The sequence below is a fragment of the Mus caroli genome, unplaced genomic scaffold, assembly GCF_978045245.1.
Source record: "Mus caroli unplaced genomic scaffold, Mus_caroli_1 scaffold_2, whole genome shotgun sequence".
Lineage (NCBI taxonomy): Eukaryota > Metazoa > Chordata > Mammalia > Rodentia > Muridae > Mus > Mus caroli.
Genome location: NW_028227257.1, coordinates 80,346,014 through 80,352,010, shown reverse-complemented (window position 1 = coordinate 80,352,010; position 5,997 = coordinate 80,346,014). Strand labels below are relative to the sequence as shown.

The 5,997-nt window shown below is 39.1% G+C and overlaps 1 pseudogene; it reads right to left on the bottom strand.

Moving 5' to 3' along the window:
• Positions 1–2,545: 2,545 nt before the first annotated feature.
• LOC110306731 (alpha-enolase pseudogene) lies at positions 2,546–3,668 on the bottom strand (annotated as a pseudogene).
• Positions 3,669–5,997: the final 2,329 nt, after the last annotated feature.

Here is a 5,997-nt window from a genome sequence, read left to right as displayed (position 1 = left end):
ATAATCATTTAAGAGTAAAAGTTTGTCTTGTCTTTCAAAATTGGGGGGGGGGGATTACAAAAACCGACCCATATGAGGATTTTGTGTAGGTATCTCCCACCAATTTAATATTTAATAAAGTGAATGTAAACTCTCATGCAGTCCAATTAATTTGGCATTTTCCATCTTCTAAGGTTTTGGCTTATATTTTGGAGACCAAATGCATTAGTTTTGGGCTATATATGAATATCATAATTTGAAGATTACATATCTAGTTAGTCAGCATTGAGCATCATGTTGGTTAGTTCATGTTCCATGTGCAAGCACAAACTGGTAAGGTTGACATAATTTTGAATCATGCTCACAGATTCAAAATCTAGTAGGGAGGTTGACCCAATTATTTAAATAGAACTACATTATTATAATGAAAACTGCTACAGGGTAATCAAGTACATAGAACTCACAGAGAGGAACACTGGAGATGGCTCAGCTCATAAAGGAGCCAAATGACCATTGTGTTTTCCTCAATGGAAAATAACAGAATCCTTCAAGGTAAACCCTGAAGTTTTCCTTCTCCATAATTTGAGCAGAAGTCTAAAAAAAGAATCCATTCATGTCTATTGAGAAAAGGTTACACTGAAATTTCAAATGGCTTGGGCATTTTCTGTGGCCAAAGGCATCAAAATACATACTATACAACCTCAAGATTCATTTGCTATGAATAAGATGATAACTATAAGAAAATAAGTGTAAATCTGATTTTTTTGTTCTATATGCTCATTATTTTCTTCTAAGTAGTCATTTCAATGCTATGTCCCTTCAGAACAGTGTTTTATAGGCAAATGCTGAACTTTGTTTTAAGTCAGTTATCATGGACAGATTTTAACACAATTTAAGGTATACATTTTCTCTGTATGCTTTTATATAAACCAGGGAGTTACATAGTTTACATTTTATTATCTAAAGTAGTTGTTAAACAAAATGCACACACACACACACACACACAAAATTTATGCTTCTAAGTCTGCCAGCATTAATTTGTCTGATGCATCATACAGAATATTACTATACCTTATGGGCTTACTAAGTAATTAATTTTCATTTTCTGAAAAGCAAATACACTTAATGAACTAGCATGGACATTAATTCAGAACCACTATGGCTGTGCATGAGAAGAACTGTGGGAACCGCAGAGGTCTTGGACACCAGCAGACCACAGCTGGAGCAGTCAACTAAGCAGACTCATGGGACCCACAAAAAAATGAAGCCACAATCATGGCACCTGTATGCGTCTTCTCTAGGTCCTCTGCATATGTGTTATAGCTTTGGGTTGGTGTTTTTTCCAGAATTCATGATAGTGAAAGTTGGGGCATCTCTGACTCTTTTATCTGCTCTTGAGGCTCCTTTCCTCCTACTGGGTTCCCTTGCATAGCCTTGATATGAAGGTTTGTGCCTGGCCTCATTGCATGCTGTTGTGCAGTGTTCAGCTGATGTCTCTGCAAGGCCTTCTCTTTTCTGGGAGAGACATGGCTGGGGGAGGAGGTCACAGAAAGAGGAGGTTGTAGAGGAGGTTGTAGGAACTGAGAGAAGCAGAGGAAAGGGAACCTGTGGTAGGGATGTATTGTATAAGAGGAGACTATACAAATAAATTACTTTGAAGCTGTCTCTGACTCTTTCCTCTTTTGCCTCCTTTTTATATACATACATACATACATACATACATACATACATACATACATACATACATGTATGTAGAGAGAGAAGGAGAGAGAGAGAGAGAGGGTTGACTGTCTAGCATTAGTACTAGGGGTACGTGCCAAGTCTAATAGCAACTGAAAGCCCATATTTGGTTGATAACTCTGAGAGGCTTGTCTTTTTCTAAAAAAAAAAAAAACCTGAAGAGTGGAGGAGATTGCAGGAAGTTGGGGGAAGTATTGGGAGGAAAGTAGGGAGGGGGGGAACTGCCCCCACGAAGTCATAGATGAGAGAAGAATAAATAATTTTTATTACCTTTACTTTTGAAGACTTTAATATAATTACATCTTTCTTCTGTCCCTTTTCCTTCTCCTAAACCTTCCCTATATTCCTTCTTGCTTTTTCAAATTTAAGGCCTCTTTTTTCAATACTTGCTATTTCATCTACATGTATGTGTATATACACTAGTTTTTGTATGTTTCTGCAGCTTTTACTTTGTATATAACCACCTGGGGGAGGGGGGTTGGTGGTGCCTTGCCTTTGGCTATACTAGAGAATACACCAGAGATCTGAAGGCTCCAGACACTAACTGGGAAGTTAGGTGGTAGAAACAATGATTCAGATCAATTACATGATTACAAAACTGAGGTCTTCGGCAGGGTTCCAAGTTTTTAGGCCTGTCTTTGGACTTCTAAGGAAGCAGTGACATGGAAAGGGCAAGTACTGGGCTGGTCCTTGAGTCATCTCAATGACTTCAGGGGCAGGGAAGACCTATCCAGCTTGTCTCCAGAGATCTCCAGTCCATGCCTAACTTGGCCAGGGGTTTCCTGAAGGATCTGCTAGTAAACTTGGCTTTTAGGTGCTCAGGTCTTCATGGGGTACCTGTCCTAATCTGCCCAGTGCAGAGCCCCACCACCAGTCTCCCCAGACTTATGGAAAACTATGACACCCCAGTCATTGGACTATTTAGGACTTACATGCCTGCATAGACTCAGTCACAGTCTATCTGGTTCATTTTGAGCAGGAGGTATTTGCAGAACTTCTTGACTACATCCTTGGCAGTCTGCATAAGTTTGATTATTGTAAAATCATCCTCCACCACATGGATGCCTGTACTAGCTATGAAGTTCTGGTCAAAGGGGTCCTCACTGGATACTCCTCAATAAAGGACTTGTATAGGTCAGCCAGCTGCTCCATTGTGATGTACTTACTGAAGCTGCCCAGAGACTTGAAGTCTGGGTGGCACTTGCCAGACTTGTAAAACTCAGAGGGAGCCACACCCATGCTGATAACAACGTGGTTAGTATAGCTGGCCTTTGTAATTGCAGTCTTCAGCATGTCCAGCGCTGCTTTGTTCTCCAGGACATTAGGGCCCAAATACTACCTTATCACTCACATTGGTGGCTTCCTTTTTATATTTATACTTGATGATATTCTTCAGGTTATGGTAAACCTCCAATGTGCATGGATTTCTGGAAACAAGATGCCCCAACAGGCAGGATCATGAACTCTTGCATGAACAGATTATTGCCAGCATGAGAACCACCATTGATCATATTGAAAGCTGGGACCAGCAGGATGACTTCAGGGTTGCCAGAAAGGTCAGCAATGTGACAGTAAAGGGGCAATCAATTTTCCATGTATCAGTTTTACAGATAGCCAAGGACACACCCAGATGGCATTTGCACCAAATTTAGATATATTCTCACTGCCATCCATCTCAATCATTAGTTTGTCAGTCTTCTCTTACTCTACAACATTCAGTTTCTTGATACTCAGAGCAGAGCCAATGGTATTATTGCCTTTGTGACACCCTTCCCCAGGAAGCAGGTCTTATAATTGTCATGGAGTTCTAGGGCTTTATGGATGCCAGTGGACTCACTGCTGGGCACAGCAGCTTAAAGAGACCTTTTGCAGTATGGAGACTCACCTCAACAGTGGGGTTGCCACTGGAAGTCAAATATCGCTTTGGCTTGGATCTTGAAAATAGACATGGTGAACTTCTGGCTGTTGGATCACTGTGAAGGAAGAAAAGAGTGTTCTGCAGACACTGAAGAGAGAGCAGCACTCTACATAAAATTTCTAAAATATATAAATAAAACGTGTTCTGTCTGTATAATGTTAGTTGCATTTCTCTGATTTCAGGGTTCACTATTTGACATTGGATAACCAATTGGGTGTGCTCATCCTTAGGGAAGACTATTTCTCTCACTTTCAGAACTCCTTAGCTACCTGTAGTTCTTTTTGTAGGGTTGTGGTCCTTTGGCTTTCCCTTACTAAGGTTGGCATGACTGTTATTGCTGACTTCATTCAGATCATGTTTATTCAGTGATGTTGTTGAGATTTTATGACTGTGGTGTCTCATATTCTCTTTAGTCCTAGCACTGCAGAGTAGAGGCTCATAGATCATCATGAGTTTCAGGCCAGCAGAAGTTCCACAGTGAGGAGTTGTCTCTAAACTAAGCAAACAAAACCAAGCAAAACAAACAAACAACAAGAAAACCAATGAACATAAACAAAAATAAGCAAGAATACAAAGTCATGTATTTTTTCTAGTTCTTAACTCTCTTTAGATGTAATCCATAGTTCTTTTATCCTCCTGAATATGAAGAGGAATTTATCACTGAGTGGACCACATAAATGTTTATATGCTGAGCATGCACATAACTCTGCTCTTTTTAGACCAAAAGTATTTCATGATGACAAAAGGTGTTCTAGACTGCCTATTATTTACTTTCTCCTGGGGCAAAATAGAAAAATCATAAAATTCTAGACGTATCTTCGTAAGAACAGCGTCTTCTTATGCTGTTTCTGGGGATTTTGGTGCTACACCTTTTTCTATACATTTGCCAATCCCAGGCTCCTCTTAGGTTTTCATGTGGCCAAGGACAACTTTGAACTTCTGCTAATCCTGTTCTATTTCCCAGATGCTTGGCTCACCATTCTAAGTCTATGTGTTGCTAGAATTCAAGCCAACTCTCTGCATACATTGGGTGATATTATATATTAACTAAGGTATCTTCAATGGTAAATGAGTCTTTTATAAAGGACACAATAAGAAATAAAATGGGAAAACTGTAGAGGTTAACTGAAAACTGAACCCCATGGTATTTAATCTGTTATAAATTGACGTTGACACTATAGGTCATAGAATAACAGATAAAGTTACATGTTCATGACTGAGTTTCTTAATTTCTTAAATAAGAGTAACTATAGAAGATATTCGATTGGATCCCACTGATAGTTGAAGGTGTAAAGTGCCAGAGTACTACTGTTAATGAAAAGTGCTTAGAAACAAGCCTAGTGTATCATATGTTGTATTATAATCTATATTTATCATGTGCTTTAAATGATACTAAATGCTTTGTGTAAATTGTGATTTTGTGACAGAATATAGAGGAAAGGAGCCTCTTAGGAACATGAGAGATGAAGTGATGGATACTGCTGGTTGTCAACTTGACTATATCTCAAATGAGCTACGATCCAGAAATGAAGGGAATATCTGTGATTCAGATCCTGAGGCTGGAAGACACAGGGGCCTTTTATCAAGATCTTGAAACATAATGATGATGAAAAGCTTAAGCTCAGGCAGAGTGGTATACTATTTTAATCCCAAGAGACAGAGACAAACAAACCTCTGAGTTATAGACCAGCCTGGGATCAAGCAAGGTCCAAGTAAAGAACAGCTTAGGTCCAGGTGTGGTGGTACACACCTTTAATCTGGGCCATACCTACAGCTGGAGGCCTACAGAAGAACAATGGAAAAAGGAAGTGTCCATTCTTCTTTGCCTGATTGTACTTACAGGCCAGCAAATCTATTGGAGCCTACTTCTTTAGGATTGAACCTTATATGAGACCAGCTGAAAAACCTATCCTCTTTGGACTGAGCAACTACTAGATTCTTATACTTATAGCTGACCATTGTTGGGTCCGTTGGATCATTTCAATAATTTTTCTTAATATATAAAGACATTCTATAAGTTCTGTGACTCTACAGAACACTGACTAATACACATGACTGGCATGGAGACCCATAATTCTGGAATTCAGTTGTGTCCAGTAGAGTTAACAACTGTTCAAGCCCCTATAGTTTTTCTAGGTGTCCTCTGGCAATTTTCTGGAAATCTCACCATAAATCTCATTTACAGGACAAATAAATGTAGTAAACTACTGTCATTTTAAATTACCAGATTTTAATTTTGCCCATTGCCATCTTCTGTGCATTCTAACCTGCTCTCTTTGTATGTGTGTGTGTGTATGTGTTTGTGTGTGTTTGTTTGAATTTGTTATATTTTTTACCAGAAATAGTGTGATCAATTGATC